This window comes from Prionailurus viverrinus, chromosome C1 (genome assembly GCF_022837055.1).
Source record: "Prionailurus viverrinus isolate Anna chromosome C1, UM_Priviv_1.0, whole genome shotgun sequence".
In the NCBI taxonomy this organism is placed as follows: Eukaryota; Metazoa; Chordata; class Mammalia; order Carnivora; family Felidae; genus Prionailurus; species Prionailurus viverrinus.
The window spans coordinates 52202871-52221870 of NC_062568.1; positions in this window are offsets into that span (position 1 = coordinate 52202871).

Below are 19000 nucleotides of genomic sequence, written 5' to 3' on the forward strand. Positions count from 1 at the left end.
CACATCCAAGCCCTCTGACTGCCGTAGCACACAGGACATGGCATGGAGAACATAAATGCACCAAAGAAACAGCACTATAAAGAAAGCTATTGGTGCTCAAGAACTACGTAACAAGAAGGAAATGCGAAAAGACACGATATCCGTGAGGGACGTGTTGATGCTTCTGTTCTGACCTAAGGCTCAGACAGGGTTTGTGAGGCAGACATTAGCTGCTTCTCCACATAATGTTATGCCCTTAGCATGTGATTGGAGTTCGGGGGGTCTTTCTTGCTTTTCTCTGATCTTCCCCTTTTGTCATTGTTCGTGAAAGTAGCTGAGCTTCAGGTTGGCCTGAAATCCCGTGGCACTTAGAGCTACATGATCAAAGTCTGTTGTAGGCATTTGGGCTGGTGCCAAAAAGTTCAGGTTGTGCTTCAAACAGGGCTTCGGGCACCTCTCAGCCACGGGCGAGGGGCTGACTGGGTTTGATCTCGAACTGTGCGCATTTGGGGAGTCTCAGGTCCCTTGTTGATAAACCCTGCTTGGCAGAGCTCTGCTTTAATTAACATGGCCCTCGGGCTGGTTCAATTTCCCATGTTTCAGCACCTCACTGGGTGTAACCTTATCTTTCCATTTCGTACGCATGATGGATCTGAAACGGCACAGGTGAAGTTTGTCTTTGACTTGACAGCTGGATTACTTCCAAGTTTCACAACTACAGAAGATAAGTCCCAAATCCCAGCTCTTCTTATCATTTGGCATTTTATGGAGCAGCCGCAGTGGGTGAGATGTTAATATGGCTAGACACGCTTCCAGCAAAATGAACTTACCGCTTAAAAGTTTATGCATCTACTAAGTGTGTTAGAGGCAAGGGAAATAAATGAATGATAGATGTAGTTGGGGGTGACGGTGAGGCGTCTCTGAGAAGCTTGGAAAGAGGGCAAGTGATTGTCGCCAAGCATTAAGCTACTTAAATAAATGAATATAATTGAAGGAGACAACATGTTTCATTACCTTTCGGGAAGAGTGTTCAGATGAAAAAGGAGGACAGTGTCCTGAGGAGCACAAGTCCTGCAAGACGCTTCTCTAGTCAGTTTGAGGCAATCTTTGGTAGATAGTCACACACCCCTTTTCCTTTGGTTACATTTCCATTTCTCTCAACCTTTTTTTTTTATTTAAAAAAAATTTTTTTTAATGTTTATTTATTTTTGAGACAGAGACAGAGCATGAACAGGGGAGGGGCAGAGAGAGAGGGAGACACAGAATCTGAAATGCGCTCCAGGCTCTGAGCTGTCAGCACAGAGCCCGACGCGGGGGCTCGAACTCACAGACTGTGAGATCATGACCTGAGCCGAAGTTGGACGCTTAACCGACTGAGCCACCCAGGCGCCCCAACCTTCTTTTTTTTAAGCCATGAAACCTCATCACCACCCCCAAACTTTGTTTTTTAAATCATGCTCATTAGCATACTGAGAAACTCATTTGCAAAACATACCTGCTCTGGGACTATAGCATGGCCCAAAACACAAGGAGAGGAATCACTCCGGTAGTCAGAGACTCTGTGTGTGTGTGTGTGTGTGTGTGTGTGTGTGTGTATGTGTGTGTGTCTTGAAGTGTTATCTGTCCTTATCATGGTCCACATGGAGCATCTTCCGATACTATTCACTCTCCCTTTGCAGATTTCTAGATAATGACAGCTTCTCAGCTAGTGTGATACCAGGAAAGTGTTGTTAAGGGTAGGAGAAAAGGTATTTCTGTGCCCTGGAAAGGGATATCCTTCACTACAGGTAGTCAACACCTTCACATATTCATCAGTTTCTCGTGAGTTAACGCGAGACCATGACCAGCTTTGAAAGATGTGGGTCCAGGTAATACTTTTGCCACTTACTAGATGTGTAGTTTTCGTCCTGGCTCTGTGGCTCGGTTTCTTCACTTGTATACTGGGGTTATGAAAATATTTTGGAATGGCTGTATTAAACAAGCCAACATATGCTTAGTGCCTGCCACAAATATATTTCATATTGTTTTGTTTCTATTATGATTCCTTATTTCAGAGATCAGCAGATGTCAACATGATTTTTATAACACACTAGAACTCTCTAAACAAGTTCCCCAAAAGGCCATTGTTAACAAAATGTGCATTGTTTCTTTTATTCACCATTGCAGAGATATAGCCAAGCATTCAAAGCCGCCACTCACAAGTGGCTCTCATCTTGCAAAAGCCAAAGAGGTTTATAAATAGAGTCCCTACTTTAAGAATTTTACTTCCTGGGGGCACCTGGGTGGCTCATTCAGTTAAGCATCCAACTTCAGCCTAGGTCATGATCTCGCCATTCTGAGTTCAAGGCCCACATCGGGCTCTGTGCTGACAGCTCAGAGCCTGGAGCCTGTTTCTGATTCTGTGTCTGCCTCTGTCTCTGCCCCTCCCCTTCTCATGCTCTGTCTCTCTCTCAAAAATAAATAAAATCAGGAGACTATAGATGCTGGAGAGGATGTGGAGAAATGGGAACCCTCTTGCACTGTTGGTGGGAATGCAAATTGGTGCAGCCAGTCTGGAAAACAGTGTGGAGGTTCCTCAAAAAATTAAAAATAGACCTACCCTATGACCCAGCAATAGCACTGCTAGGAATTTACCCAAGGGATGCAGGAGTGCTGATGCATAGGGGCACTTGTACCCCAATGTTTATAGCAGCACTCTCAACAATAGCCAAATTATGGAAAGAGCCTAAATGTCCATCAACTGATGAATGGATAAAGAAATTGTGGTTTATATACACAATGGAGTACTACATGGCAATGAGAAAGAATGAAATATGGCCCTTTGTAGCAACGTGGATGGAACTGGAGAATGTTATGCTAAGTGAAATAAGCCATACAGAGAAAGACAGATACCATATGTTTTCACTCTTATGTGGATCCTGAGAAACTTAACAGAAACCCACGCGGGAGGGGAAGGAAAAAAAAAAAAAAGAGGTTAGAGTGGGAGAGAGCCAAAGCATAAGAGACTCTTAAAAACTGAGAACAAACTGAGGGTTGATGGGGGGTGGGAGGGAGGGGAGGGTGGGTGATGGGTATTGAGGAGGGCACCTTTTGGGATGAGCACTGGGTGTTGTATGGAAACCAATTTGACAATAAACTTCATATATTGAAAAATAAATAAACAAATTAATTAATTAATTTAAATAAATAAACATAAAATTTTTTTTTAAAAAAGAATTTTACTTCTTTTTGTTGTGGGTCTGTGATTTTCCAGCCAGTGAAGGTCATAAGATAAGGGCATAGGTAAGGATTTGGCTAGTTAGGCTGTCACATCTTTTTACAAGACCAAATATTTGTGAGTGATGCTAAGCTGGGAACATAGAAAATCGGCTTCCTGGCCTTCCTTGGCCCTGCCAGCCACAAACATACAGTGGTATTTGAGCAAGTTGGTGGTTTTTAATTTATTTGTTATACGTTTAAAAATCTGTTGAAGCTTTTTCTTTATTAACATGCATTATGCTTTCTAATAAACAGACTCAGAAAGTGAAAAATCGACATTTAAGTCTGACTTGGTGGCATTTAGCATACAAACATTGGAAGGCCAGCAAAACAAATTTTCGGATGCAAGTCGTGTGCAGTAGAAAGAAATGAGGAACCATGTATCAAGGATGGCTTATATACTCTCTTGCCACCCAGAAATTCTCTGCATCGCCGCTCTGGGTACGGAAGTGACCGGTGACCTGTGACTGGTTACAACACTGATCCTATTTTCATGGGGTTCTTTTCTGTTTGGCTGACTTATAAGAGTTTCACCATCACCTGGTCCCATCATCATCACAGCCCCATCACCAGCAAGAAAGATGCTTTTCCTGCCAGGACCACTGCTGCTAGGAGAGCCAGATCTTTGGGCCCAGCGAAGACTCAGGACCCCATGGCATGGAATGTGAATCCTGAACAAAATATAGCTGTGTCTTGAACCAGGAGCCATATCTTTGTACTTGCCTCACGCTGTGTCAGAGTAGCCACACCCAGCAGCTGCTACCAAATTTGTACACCTGCTGAAAGTTGTTAAGATTCCCTAAGACTAGCACAGCACTAACTTCTGGAAAACAATGATAGCAGAGTAACAGTTGGGTGGAGGGTCTCCTGTGGGAGCTGACCTGGGAGGTGCTACAAAAGATTGGGTTTTTAGATTTCTAGAAGAAAAGGGGCAATCTGAAAACAGAACCAAAGAAGTCTCGCGTAGTGAAGGGAAATCACGGAGCTGGGGTTGGTAGACTGGAATCTAATCACACATTCAGAAAATGTTGAGCTCTAGGTTTCTTCCATCTATGACTTTGGGTGACACCGTGTATCTAAGTCACAGCTTCCTCTTCTTGAAGGCGAGTTTAATAGCACCTCCTCTACTTCGCATGATACTGTTGAGGCAAAATGAGTGATGATATATAAAAAAAGTGAAAGGATATCTATAGATGCAAGACTTCTATCTTCTCTCCTAGACTCGGAGCTCTTAGAACACAGGGTCTTACATCTGTATACCCAGAAGGCACTTATATTCAGTGATTGGATATACTAATTGTTGACTGTTGACCCTGAAAAAGAATGTTGCCATTGGAGGTGTTGAGTAGAGCAGTAGTAGAAAGCAGGTCCCGGAAGGGAACACTAGCTTGGAGCATGCATGGGAGAAGTGGGCCCCTAAGAAGCTATTGCTGTCTGGGACTATAGAGAAAAGAAAGTTTAGATTGGGACAGGGAATAGCCTAAAGGATTCCTGTCCAGGTCTTTATTCTGACAGAAACTTGTGGGAAAAGGTCCCAGCTCTCTGATGCTGTGAATGCCCGTCTGAGTGAAGCAGAAAAGTCAGGTGAAATCAGTTAGGGTGTTCTGCTCAGTGCGGCTGAGTGTGATGGATGGCTTGGTATGCTGTTTATCTGGTGCAGGTTGGTATTTCACCTCTGTTTTCATTAGACTGATGGTAAGGTAATAATTCTTTCCTCTGGCTGAAAAATCTGTCTTCAGCCATTTGTTGATCTTCTTGAACAGGCACTTCAGGTGCACAGAAGTCACCCTAAAGGAGATTTTGAATGAAAACTTAAATAATGCTGGTCGGCGTCCGTGGAGCTCTGGAGCAACACAGGCCATCTGTGAGACTTGCTGTGGTGGTTTGGCGCACAGAGTCCCATTTACTCAAAAAGAACCAGCCTTGGGGGTGCCTGGGTGGCTTAGTGGGTTAAGCGGCCAACTTCAGCTCAGGTCATGATCCCACGGCTCGTGAGTTCGAGCCCGGTGTCGGGCTCTGTGCTGACAGCTCAGAGCCTGGAGCCTGCTTCGGATTCTGTGTCTCCCTTTCTCTCTGCCCCTCCCCTGCTTGCTCTCTGTCTCCCTCTTTCTCTCAAAAAGAAACATTAAAAGAGACAGAGAGAAAGAGAGAGAAGCAGCCTAAAAAATGGACCAAGGTAACCACACCTCCAGGAAACAAAGAGCCAATGTCATACCTTTGTCTCGAAAATTTTAAGTTTATTTGCAAACTAACTGAAGGCAGGGCAATCTTCATGGGGTGTTTCCCCAAAGTTGTGTGTGGCAGTGGGAAGTGCCCCAGACAGGGATTCAGAAATCTACTCCCTGGTTCTCACTATGGGCAGATTTTTTCCTATCTCTAAGACTCAATTTCTTCATCTCTGAAACAAATAATAGTATATGCAGTGGTTTTAATTGAAAGCTCTTACCAAGATAACATAGCTTTTGGGTTTTCTCGAAGGCTAGTAGGAACACATTGGAAACAATGACAGAGGCTTGTGGCGTTAATGAGTTGCAGCTCTATGGCCCCTCCCTCTTTCCAACCACTTTGATGAGGAGCATAGAAAGCAAGAGAAAGATGTTAGCTCAGTTAGCATTGGTCAAGGAAGCCATCTTCCCACAACTGACAGGATAGGTCCTTCCAAACAATGTTATGGGTTTGTGAGCTGAGGAGTAGGTGATCAGACCTCTACTCACAGAGTGCATGAAGTTGCTTTATCTGCAGGGACCAGCTGTAAAGTTTCATCCACTTAGTAGAGCATAGTCCAGCCATCAGGGGACGTAGTCGGGATCTTGAACTACTTGTCTCCTCTTAGGTTTTCCATTCACAATGAGAGTCGCTTCCATCCCATCAACCTGTGGGGACAGCTCGTCCATCTTTTCTGTACCACAGGCCCCTTATCTTGACAAATTGTTCTTATTTAATATAACTAGGGTGAATGTATATCCTGATTTGTCCTTAACAGCCCTTTTTTGTGCCAGAATAAATATTATAACACTCTCATTAACTTTCAAAATGTTTGGGTTTGGAGAGAAAATTACATGACATCCCAAATACAACAGATTAATTTTTCTGTAGGAACCTTCTCCACCCCCAAGGAATGCCTCATGTATGTCACTAATATCCTCTCTGCCATCATCTTTGTTTATGACATGCAAATACATATAAATTGTTACTTTATAATTTTCACGTGGCAATCTGTATTCAGCAATATAATTTTCAAGGTACTCCTGACTGGATGGGGGGAGTCATTATGAAGAATTGTAATTACTACAATATAATGCTTCCAGTGAGGAAGGATTTTTCCCCAAATCCTTTGGGGAAGATAAACTAATATAACTTCTGTGGCATGTCAATCAAATGTAAGCTGTAAGAATTATTAGTAATTCTGAAGTAACAATTCCAACTAAAGAATTATTTTTATTCACTCCCCCTTCAATTAAGCAATTAGTCAACAAATATTTGTGTAATGTTTCCTGGCTCTATTTCCTGGAAATACAAAAATGAAAGACAATCTCTGACCATAAGGAATTGATAGAAAAATGGGATAAAGAGACAAGCTCGTGAAGACAGTCTGGCTATGGTAGCACAGAACAGAAGGATCCAACTCAGCTTTAGGCCACATTACGGAGGTGCAGGATGCTGGTGAGGGATGGCTTCCAAGAGACATGGAGTGTCTTAAAGGGCGTGTAAGAGTTGGCCAAGGAAGAAAGATATGAAAAGTATTTTCTTCCAGATCTTTTTAAAAAGTTTTTAAAAGTTTATTTATTTTGAGAGAAAGAAGGAGAGAGTAGAGGAGGGGCAGAGAGAGAGGGAAAGAGAATCCCAAGGCTCTGAGCTGTCAGCAGGGAGCCCAACCCAGGGCCGTTTCCCACAAACCATGAGATCATGACCTGAGCCAAAACCAAGAGTTGGACGCTTAACCAACTGAGCTACCCAGGTGCCCCCAGATTGTTTCTAATATTAGGAAATAAAATAAGGAAGAAAATTCAAAAATCAGGAAACATTTCTTTGCTCACATACTGACGTCTTCCTGTTGATTCTAAAGGAAGCTCTTGTTACCAGCAGAGGCTTCTGGTAGTCTGGAGGACTCAATGGTTGAATAAGATTTCACAGTTAGAAGACCCTTAAGAAGCTAGAATTCTATGAAATCACCTTCCAAGTTGTGATCCACACACATATGGAATTTCAAATTTACCAGTAATCATATTACGAAAGTAAAAAGAAACAGGTGAAACTCATTTTGATAATATGTTGTATTTAACCCAATATATCCAGAGATATTGTCTTATCATATAATACATTGAACTATTTTTGCAATCTCATTTCCACATTAACATTTCAAAATCCAGCATGTATTTTACACCTAGAACACATTTCAGTTCATAGTAGTCATACGTGAGGGCTAGTGGCTTTCGTATTGCACAGTGTGGTTTTATAACATCAGAGCTCACTGTGGTCACAAGTAAAAATGAACCCAAAGTGCCCTGACTTGGTTTATTCCTGAATATTAATTCTCTCACATATATGAGGAGCATATACTTCTTCAAGAAGGGATAAACAAAGATTCCACAAAGATCTGTGTTCTTTCCTAAGTATTCCCTTATATTTGACTACCAGCAGTTTATGGCAATATGCCCTATACCTCAAAATATAAATGTTTTCATTGTGGGTACAAAGCATTTTGGGCTTCACAGGTTAATTATAGAGTCCACTGCCACAGGGGCCAGTTTGTGAGTATGATACAATTCAGAACCAATTATTCCATCACAAAAGATGTGCTCTAGGCAACCCTTCATGCGTAACATCACTTATGGTAAGTGTTTCTCTTTCTGAAATAGTTGCATTGCTATCTGTATATGACTGACTACATTTTTGTGGGCCAAGACAGAAGAACGATATCAGGATGAAAGTCCTGCTAATGAGTCCCCTTGGGAAGGCAGTGATCTCTGGATCTCCACTTCTGTACCTGTACAATGGCACTCATAATTTGGGGCCCAAGGTCTTAGTACCATGAAGGTAGGAACAGATACCTCTTATCTTATTCTCAGTTTAGCACAGTGCTGATGTCAGAACAAATTTCTCCATCTCTAAAAGTGTCCGTGAGGGGTGCCTGGGTGGCTCAGTCGGTTAAGCGTCCAAATTTGGCTCAGGTCATGATCCCATGGTTTGTGGGTTCGAGCCCTGCATCAGGCTCTGTGCTGACAGCTCAGAGCCTGGAACCTGCTTTGGATTCTGTGTGTATCTCTCTCTCTGCCCCTCTCCCACTTGTGTTCTCTCTCTCTCTCTCTCTCTCTCTGTCAAAAAAGAATAAAGACATTAAAAAAAAATTTTTAAGTGTCTGTGAGATACAGAGTCATCCAGTGAGTCACTTTTTCTTAATTCTCTTTAATGGGTCACTCACAGTTTGTGACAAGAACGTTACTAATTGCATACCCAGTGCCAGTGGCAGTGTGGAGTCATCGAGGAAATCACTGTTAGCTACAACCCGTATAAAAACGGATTATTCTCTAGAGAGGCCAAATGCCATTCTGAGAGAATGCGGGGCTGGTGCCTCAAAGTTCTTAGGCAGATGAGGTACACAGCCTGGGGCCCACTATGTTAACTGCAGCCTTCTCAGCTGTGAAAAATGAGAACAGCAATCCTTCCTGCTCTAGAAGAGAGTTGTGCTTATTAATTAGTTTGTATTTCAAAGTGCTTCCCAACTGGCAAGTTTCACTATTGAATTAAGGAAAACTTCCTTTCATTTTATCCCCCGCCACATTAGGATGAAAAGAAACTGTGCTCACTGAGGCTGTGAGAAAATTGGAGGGGATTCAGGCAAAAAAGCTAACAAACCTGACTTCCAAAGGTAGTGGCTCATTTCCCCAACTGCAAGATGGCACCCATTAACGGAGCTTGGTAAATTAGGTATCTCAAAGGGCAACCGAATCTGCTTTCTGAAGAATTACATTCGTTTTAGATTTAATTTTTATGATCCCTTCAAGAAAAAAAAAAAGAAAAAAAAAAAGAAAATGAGCCAAATCACACTGTGATGGTGGATTTGAAAATGGAAACTTCCCCTTCTTCCATACGAAGTGGTATAAACACTATCATGTTTTCTTGACACTTGCTTGTATCCCAACTTTTAGATCTTCAGATCACTTTGTCTTTCTAGTCTCTATGCTGGTTTATGCTAGAAATTATGCCCACCAGACTTCTCTTACTAAGTGTTCTATTGTCATCTGAAGATTAATTGTTCAAAAAAAGAGAGTTCGCTCCTACTCTCCTTGTGGGTAACTGTCCACTCACCTTTTTGTTTCCTTCCATCCTGTGGAAACGCAGCTGCCCAGCTGGGACTGTGCTTCCCAGTCTCCTTTGCATCTCGCTGGGGTCATGCGACAAGTTTTCACCAGTGGAAAATGAGGAGAAGGAGGGCTTCTAAGAAGTGAATGTGCCTCTTCACTGTCTCGGAGGGCTGAAAATGATTCTGAGATGTAGACAGAAACCTGAATCCTTTAACCCACAGATAAGGAACATCTGCTTTGGATTATTATCTGAGTAAGAAACACTCTTCTGTTGTGTTAAGCCATTTTTTTTTTTAGTTTATTGTTACAACAACTAATGTAACCCTAACACATACACTGCCAAAGCTGACACTCTTCCCCAAATTTCCTATTATAGTTGTCTTTTGCATGTCTGCCAGACCACAAAATTTCTTTAGGACTTTGATGACACCCAGTATAGTTCAGAGCATATAAGGTATTTTAATAAATGCATGTGAAATGGGGGGAAAGAAGGAAGAAAGGAGGGAAGGAGGGAGGGTAGAAGGTAAGTAAGAAGAAAGGGAGACAGGAAGGGAAGGAGGAAGGAAAGAAGAAAGAAAGGAAAGGAGGGAGGGGGGAGGAAGGAAGGAAGGGAGACAGGGAGGGGGGAGGAGCGATTGAATCAATGTGGACGCATTTAAGGTGACTCACTTATTTTCCTTTAAGCTTTCCAGCTCAACATGCCCATCCCTCCCCCACCCTCCATTAAGTTGTAAAGCAGGGAAATATTTTTCTTTTCTTCATGGCCTTCCAAAGAATGGACACAGAACCACGAGAGAAATCGCTGGCCAGAGGAAAGCAATCCCTTAGAGAAAGCAATCCAACTATCATCACCCTAGAGAGCTGGGCCACCGCCAACATCTCCATCAGCAAGTTGGAAGAGTTGTCTGACTTCCCAACACAATAAAAATGGAGACATGCGCATCCAGAGCCCCAGCCAGCACAATTACATGAAGCCAAAGAACATTATCACTTCTGGGTTGCAGGATTTATGACCAACTGTGATGGAAAATAAAGACAGGGATACTTGCCTGAATTCATCATTCACAAAAGGCAATACGTTTTAATCATAGAGAAGTTGTATATATTATACTTTTTAAATGAAAACCCTAGCAAACAGAGCAGAAACAGATGCCAGCATCCTAGAGAAAAAAGAAACATGAAAAAGATTGCCAGTTTGCTCCTGTTTAGAAGATACGCAAGTGATATCCTTTATTGTTGAAAAACTTTTAAATGCACTGAGGCAAGCATTTCTATCGTGGTGGTTTCCTGGATTTGGGAAACTGTTTCTAAGGAGTAGGCTTGTATTCGGCATAGTGTCTGCTGATCTAGGAATCAAGTAATGAGGATAATATGCCACTTCGAGGAAGCCTGTGATTTCCATGTGCCATGAATATTACTTTCTTGCCAGTGCATCTGCCCTGAACTCTCCTGGAAACATGCTCTTTGCCCAGCAGAGCATTCTTAGGTATTATTACTGTTCTCAATGATTGTCTCCACTCTAAGACGTATACCCACCCTATGAGTGAAGGCTCATGGTGTTCCCGGCCCAGGGCTGGCACATGATGAATACTTAGAAAATATCGAAGAGCTCTGATTAAGTTGTGATTTTATGTAATTAAAATTCTTCACACAGATGATCTGTTTTCACTGTTGGCAATGAAAAGGTAAACCAGTATGGTTTTAGAGTTCAGCTGTTTATCAGAACCAAAATTAGCCTCAGAACCACTGAAAGTTTAAAAAGACTGCTTGAGGAAGGAAGGAAGGGTCTACATAATCCTTCAAACACAAGATTCATTCTATCAATGCTTGGAATAGCTCCTCGAACCCTAAAAGTGAGTTTGTTTCCAGAACACCTGAAACAGAGACCACATTTTTATGATGTTTGCCTTCCACAGTCAAGTTTACATTAGGGAGCTGTATTTTCCTTATATTTATTTTGAAATCATTTGAGTTTTCCAATGAAATAACATTCTCATTTTCTTCCCTCTTCCCAGATGAACACATTTATTGTTTTAATCATGAAGGGTTCTACATGGGACTGTGGTTGGTGGTTGGGATGCTCTGGAGTGGTGCACTTGGAAAAGAATGTGTTATTTGCATTTAAGAAAAATACTTAGTGGGCTGAATGTCTAGCCACTAAAATAACAGTTCATGAAAACCCAGTTATCCCAGATAGCCTTCCAAGAGTGGCAATCAGATTTCCTAGAGTCCAAGAAGAGGATGAGAACTGTGAGGAGGGGCAGACCAGAGGGACAAACTATATTTGGAAGCAAGAGTAGGTCAAGGAACTAGGATTTGAAGTAGAGGAAAATAAAGAGGGAACACATGGGTCATCTCCTCTGTAGATATCCAGTTTGAACCTAATCTTAGTGGGAAGTAAAATCATTATCTGACATCTTGTGGCCACCTCAGAAACATGTTGGTAATTTCAGCCAGAGTCAACATTGAAAAATCACCAGCACCACTGACGGGCTGCACAGCACAACTATGGCCCAAACCTGCCCAAAAAGGTCCAGTGCCATTTATGCTCACGTAATGGGGCACCACGTTGAGACATCCACTCCTGGGCTACACATTCAACTCCTCTCTGGAGCAATAAAGAAATGGCAAAAGGTTACGCTCCTTTAGTTAATCTTCTAAGGTGACCATAGATTCAAAGATTTATTTTTTTTATTCAGTAATGACTTAGAGTTTAAGTATTTGTATATGCATATATAGGCCTATATATAGGCAGGTACATGTACATGCATATATAGGCCTATATATAGGCTTATATATGCATGTACATGTACCTGCATGATTATTATTTATATAAATGTGAATGAATTAAAGCATTCACAGAGGCAGAGTGAGAGGAAGAGAGTATCTTAAACAGGCTCCACACCCGGCACAGAGCCCAGTGTGGGGCTTAATCTCATGCCCATGAAATCATGACCTGAGCTGAAATCAAGCGTCGGATGCTGAACCAGCTGAGCCACACAGGTGCCCCTGAATTACAACACTCTAATCTTAGATGGTGGTGATGGTTGCACAACTCTGAAAATGCTAATGCCCCTTAAATTGTAAGTTTAAATGGATAAATTGGGGGCGCCTGGGTGGCGCAATCGGTTAAGCGTCCGACTTCAGCCAGGTCACAATCTCGTGGTCCGTGAGTTCGAGCCCCGCGTCGGGCTCTGGGCTGATGGCTCGGAGCCTGGAGCCTGTTTCCGATTCTGTGTCTCCCTCTCTCTCTGCCCCTCCCCCGTTCATGCTCTGTCTCTCTCTGTCCCAAAAATAAATAAACGTTGAAAAAAAAATAAATGGATAAATTGTATCTGTGAATTGCATCTCACTGAAGATGTTTTTTTAAAATGAACATATTCATCCCTTTATTTTTCTACACATAAAAAATCATACACTGGGCTCTGTCATTATTATTAACTTCCTTCCTTCTATGCTTTCTTTTCTTTTTCTTTTTCTTTTCTTTTTTTCCCCACTTCTCGCAGTCTTGGTAATCCCAGGGTATATGCCAGGATCAGTAAATGCTGGCTGATGAATTATAGCTTTATTCCAATTTTAAAGCTGCCAGGCCAGGTCCATGCGATGGGGTCAGCCAGAAAAACTGTACCAAAGATGAAAGTGACCCAGAGTGGTGATCTACATGTGTGGCACTCCTGCCCACCAACCTTCCCACTTCTCATTGCCTCTAAGGGTGTGGATGTTTATTGTGGTCTCAGGCACCACCAGGTAAAGATGATGTTTTCAGTGATACCTTCTTCTTTTTTTTTAATTTTAAAAATGTTTTTATTTATTTTTGAGATAGAGAGAGACAGAGCATGAGCAGGGGAGGGGCAGAGAGAGAGAGGGAGACACAGAATCCGAAAAAGGCTCCAGGCTCTGAGCCGTCAGCACAGGGCCAGATGCGGGGCCCGAACTCACGGACTGCGAGATCATGACCTGAGCTGAAGTCGGACGCCCAACCGACTGAGCCGCCCAGGCGCCCCAGTGATACCTTCTTCTAACATGCTATGATGTGGATTATGTGGATGAGATTGGTGGAAGTTGTTGAGAATGTCAAAACTGGTGGTGGTGTCTTTTATTGAAGCATAACTGAAATACAATATCATATTGGTTTTAGGTGTACAGCATATCGATTCAATGTTAATATATATTGTAAAATGGTCACCATAAAAGTCTAGTTTTGTGGTTATTTTAAAACCTGTCTTCAGAGTCACTTCATATGCAATAATTCAGCTGTACACAGTCATGGGTGGTATAATTGCTGTTGTAATTGTAGTTGTTGTTATAATAGATGATAAAATCTTAAAGGGTTATATTCCTCAGTTGCATAGGAGCTATTCATCTCTCTTTCTCTCTCTTTTTTTTTCTGATGGGTTGATAAATCAAGTGAAAGCATAGAGCAATGCTTCTCAAACTTTTGTGGAAGATCTAATCTTACAAAATTTCCAACAGATGGGTAACTTTTATGAAACCAATAAAAATAAATTACCAGTAAAAAAACAAAGGCATACAAAATACATGCTCCCTTTTTAATATTAGGTTCAATAGACATTAAATTATATTTCATTAAATATCAAAACAAATATAGATTGAATTTTTTAAAAAACTATATACATCGTTCATTGAAAACATCTGTAGAGGTACATAATGGAGAAAATTTCTGTTACACTCATAATTTTGATGATTGTGCCATCGTAACACAAAATCACTAGTGGAATACATTCCCATATTAAACACCTATATTCACACTTTTAGCGGCCAATTTTTATATTAATATTTAATGTTAATGTAATGGATGAATTTGCTTCTTGCTTCTTAACTTACCTCATCTAGGTTAGATGGATGACAATGCTTTTCATAGGAGAAAATGTATATCAAAACTCTGTGTCTTCATAATACTTAAAATAGAGAAGCCAGTCTTGCAGGGATGTATACATGGAAACAAGGACAAAACATGATATTCATTTTTAACTTTTTCCAAAATGAATTAGTGATACTCTATTTGTAAACTTTCTCAATTCTTTATCAGCAGTGAGTTCCAGCTATTTATTCTGTAAAATTAGTTACATTTAAGTTAACTTTTGAAGAAAGATAGGGATTCTGTCTTTATATACTTTGGGGTTGTAGTTGGCAAATTAACTTTAGAATATCGTGTTTTAGACAGCCCTACTTCTCACCACATATGACTTACCTCACAAGTTCAACACTTTCTTAAAAATTTTTTTTCTAATATTTATTTATTTGAGAGAGAGAGAGAGAGAGAGAGAGAGACAGCACAAGCAAGGGAGAGGCAGAGAGAGAGGGAGACACAGAATCTGAAGCAGGCTTCAGGCTCTGAGCTGTCAGCAGAAATCAGATCTGAGCCAAAATCAGACGCTCAACTGACTGAGCCACCCAGGTGCCCCTCAAGTTCAATACTTTCTGATCTGGCCTATGTGCTGTTCAATGAAATGAGTTCATTGGCAAGTGCATTTGAATGTCAAGGCAATGCCAAATTGTTATACAAATTTGTACCCACTTACTCTCAATTTCTGTACATATCTCATTGTGGACCAGTAACAGTTGAGGGACCAGCACTGATTCTTAGACCACATTTTGAGTAACACTACTATGTAGATATAGCATTCCTTAACTTATCAAACCAATTGAAATAATCTCTTGAGATGAACACTAGCATAAGATGGGTGTTTGGACTTTAAAAACTGAGATTTTAGAGAGGAGCTAAGATGGCAGAGTAGTAGGAGGACCCTACGCTTGCTTTGTCGCTCAAACACAGCTAGAGAAACATCAAATCATTCTGAATACACAAGAAATCTACCTGAGGACTAATAGAACAAACTGTATAACTAGAGGGGAGAAGAGGGCCACATCATGGAAGGCAGGAGATGCGGAGATGTGATTTGGGGGAGAAACAGATTGTGGGTGCTGTGGAGGGGAGGGAGCCCTGGTCATGGAAAGAGAAGAGAGAGAGAGAGGAACACACGGGTGATCACACAAGGAAAACACTTGCCTAAAGCCTTTGGGAAAATGAGAGGGACAGATTTTTGTAGTTTTTAGAAGCAGCAGGGGTCAAAGACTGGAGTTTTACAGGTCTGTGTCATGGCTGCTGTAAAGCCCTGAGGGTGCTGCAGTGCTCCTGTGGTAAAGGAAGGCAGAGCCTGGGAGCAGACAGCATGATCTGAGGATCCCTTGGGATGCACTAGGAGAGACAGTTCCCCCTTCCTGGAGTGTATCTGGGAGAAGCGGTATTGCTTCTCAGTGAACAAAAGAGTTGGTGGGCACCATTGCACTCCCATGCCTCTCAGCATAGGTGCAGAGACACCTGCTGAGGGTGGCTAACCTGGACACTGGTTCTTCACTGTGCTTTACTCCAAACTCCATGCCCCCGCACTTTGGTGCAAATGCCCTTCTGGGACAAACCTGCATCAATCCCAGTGCAGTGAGACCCTCCCCCAGAGGACCGGAGCAAGTTCGCACCATGCCAGGTCTCTAAAATTTGGTGTTTTAAAACTCATCTGGCCTGCCTGGGATAGACCACAGGTGTACTGTGCTACTGGAAGGGCAGACAGCTCAGACACAAACAAGGTGGAGGCAGGGATCTGAGAGAAGCCTGGAACACATGAGGAGAGATTTTTCACTCTTCCGGGTGGGCTTCCTAGACAGCGGAGGGTGCAAACTCCCCTCTCCAGGGATGAGAGAGGGGAGCTGGTGCCATTTCTCTCCCTTGCCCCTCCCTTACTAACTTCAGTAACCAGCACAATGCCAACAGTGTGCCTAAACAGCTTGCACCAAGCCCCACCCACCTGTGCTCTGCACGTGCTGCTTTCCTTCAGCAAGTGTGCCTGAGATCCAGAGCAGCAGGTCCCTCCCCCAGAAGACCAGCACAACTCCCCCCCCCCACTACACACACACACACACACACACACACACTACATATACTGACCATAGAGTGCTGCAAAGCTTCAGCTCTAGTGGAAACAGCATCGGGTCTCTTTTAACAAGCAGACCAGAGCACACCTACTTAAAATTCACCACACTCTGGCCAAGGTCCAGCACTCCCCACAGCAGGCAAGGAAAAATTCTGCAGAGAACTGACCTGAGGGAAAGAGCAGCCAAAACACAACAGCAGAGTGCACACAGCATACGCTAGAGACACTTCCTGAAGTGCCAGGCCCTGGACAGTATATGACCTCTTCTTCATAAAACCATTACTCTCAGTAGCAAGAAACATAATAAGCTTTCTCAACACAGAGAATAAGAGACTTAGACAAAATGCCAACATGGAGGAATTCAATCCAAAAGAAAGAACAAGAAAAGGTCACAGCCAAGGATCTAATTGTAACAGATATAAGTAATATGGCTGATCTAGAATTTAAAGCAACAATCATATGGATAGTAGCTGGGCTTGGGAAAAGCATAGAAAACATCAGGTAGTCCCTTACAACAGAGATAAAAGACCTAAAAACTAGTCGGTCTGAAATGAAAAATGAAATAACCGAGATTTGAAACTGACTGGATGTAATGACAGGAATGGAAGAAGCAGAGGAACAAATAAGTGATATAGAAGATAAAACTATGGAAAATAATTTTAAAAATAAAACTATGGAAAATAATGAAGCTAAAAAGAAGAGGGAAAGAAAAATTAGATCACAAATGTAGACTCAGAGAACTCAGTAACTTCATAAAGCATAATAACATTCATATCATAGGAGTCCCAGAAGAAGAGAGGGAAAAGGGGTAGAAAATTTATTTGAGGAAATTGTAACTTAAAACTTCTATAACCTAGGGAAGGAAACAGACATCCAAATCCAGGAGGCACAGGGAACTTCCATCAAAATCAACAAAAGCAGGCTAGCATCAAGACATATTGCAGTTAAATTTGCAAAATATAGAGAAAAAGAGAAAATCCTAAAAGCAACAAGACAAAAGAAGTCCCTAACTTACAAAGGAAGACAAATAAATTTAGCAGCAGATCTTTCCACAGAAACTTGGCAGGCAAGAAGGGAGTGGTGTGTTATATTCAACATGCTGAATGAGAAAAATATGCAGCCAAGAATACTCTATCCAGCAAGGCTGTCATTCAGAATAGAAGGAAAAATAGTTTCTCAGACAAACAAAAACTCAAGGAGTTCATGATCACTAAACCAGTCTTGCAAGAAATATTAAAGGGGACTCTTTATGTAGGAAAGAAAGACCAAAAAGTGACAAAGACTAGAAAGGAACAGAAAGAGTATACAGAAACAACAACAAAAGTAATAAAATGGCGTTAAATTAATATCTATCAATAATTACTCTGAATGTAAATGGACTAACTGCTCCAATCAAAAGACATAGGGTGTTAGAATGGATAAAAAAACCAAAACAAGACCTATATATATGTTGCTTTTTAGGCATAAAGACACCTGCAGATTGAAAGTGGGATGGAGAACCATTTATCATACTAATGGACATCAAAAAAAAAAAGCCAGAGTGGCAATACTTATGTCAGATAAACTAGATTTTATACCAAAGACTATAAGAAGAGATGAAGAAGGGCACTGTATCATAATAAAAGAGTCTATCCAACAAGAAGATCTAACAATTATAAATATTTATGCCCTAACTTGAAAGCACCCAAATATATAAAAAAAATTATAACAAACATAAAGGAACTCACTGATAGTAATACAATAATGTTAGGGGACTTTAACATCCCACTTACATCAATGGACAGATGACCTAAGCAGAAAATCTACAAGGAAACAATGGCTTTGAATGACATACTGAGACGGATGGACTTAACAGATATATCCAGAACATTTCATCCTAAAGCAGCAAAATACACAGTCTTTTCAAGTGCAGATGGGACATTCTCCAGAATAGATCACATATACTAGGCCACAAATCAGACCTCAATAAGGTTGAGATGATACCATGCATATTTTCCAACCACAAAACTATGAACCTTGAAGTCAACCACAAGAAAAAATGTAAATGACCACAAATGCATGGAGGTTAAAGAGTATCCAACTAAAGAATGAATGGGTCAAGCAGGAAATTAAAGAAGAAATAAAATAAAACACATGGAAACAAGTGACAAAACACAACAGTCCAAAACCCTCTGGAATGCAGCAAAAGCAGTCATAAGAGGGAAGTATATTATAACACTGGTCCACTTCAAGAAGCAAGAAAAATCTCAAATATGCAACCTAAGTTTACACTTAAGGAGCTAGAAAAAGAACAACAAATGAAACCTAAATCCAGAAGAAAAAGGGAAATGATAAAGATTAGAGCAGAAATAAATGATATAGAAACAAACAAAGAAACAAAACACCACTAGAACAGATCAATGAAACCAGGAGCTGGTTCTTTGAAAAAATTAATAAAATTGATAAACACCTATTCAGACTTATCAAAAAGAAAAGAGAAAGGACCCAAATAAATAAAACCACACATGA